Source organism: Alligator sinensis, unplaced genomic scaffold (assembly GCF_000455745.1).
Source record: "Alligator sinensis unplaced genomic scaffold, ASM45574v1 scaffold505_1, whole genome shotgun sequence".
NCBI classification, from domain to species: domain Eukaryota; kingdom Metazoa; phylum Chordata; order Crocodylia; family Alligatoridae; genus Alligator; species Alligator sinensis.
Window position 1 is genome coordinate 1,150,339 of NW_005841940.1, and position 277 is coordinate 1,150,615.

At 74.4% G+C, this 277-nt stretch overlaps 1 protein-coding gene across 2 annotated transcripts in view; it reads right to left on the reverse strand.

Annotated features, from left to right (window-relative positions):
* Positions 1 to 155, reverse strand: part of PRR14L (proline rich 14 like) — a 27,504-nt gene extending 27,349 nt beyond the window's left edge. For both annotated transcript variants that reach the window (XM_014518132.2, XM_006019920.3), the window contains exon 1: positions 55 to 155. The gene's annotated coding sequence lies outside the window, so the exon portion shown is untranslated. The remainder of the gene's footprint in view (positions 1 to 54) is intronic.
* Positions 156 to 277: the final 122 nt, after the last annotated feature.

A 277-nucleotide genomic window follows, 5' to 3' on the forward strand; every position in this document is an offset into this window, starting at 1 on the left:
CCCGCGCGCACGGCCGGGGCACGGGTCCAGTTCCGCCGACCCCCCCGTCCCAACCTGGCCGGGCTGCAGGCCACCGGCCCCGCTCCCTGCGCGCAGAGCCGCTCTGTCCTCCCCCGCCGCCTCTCCTCTATGGTCACATCACTTCCTCATCCGGGACCCGTCCTCCGAACGAGTGACACCTCCCCGGGCGGAGCGCTTCCGGGCGACTCCCTCCGCGCGCCGCTGCCTGCGCTCACGTCGGCTCTTGCGAGCGCCTCCCCCGCTTGGCTATGACACG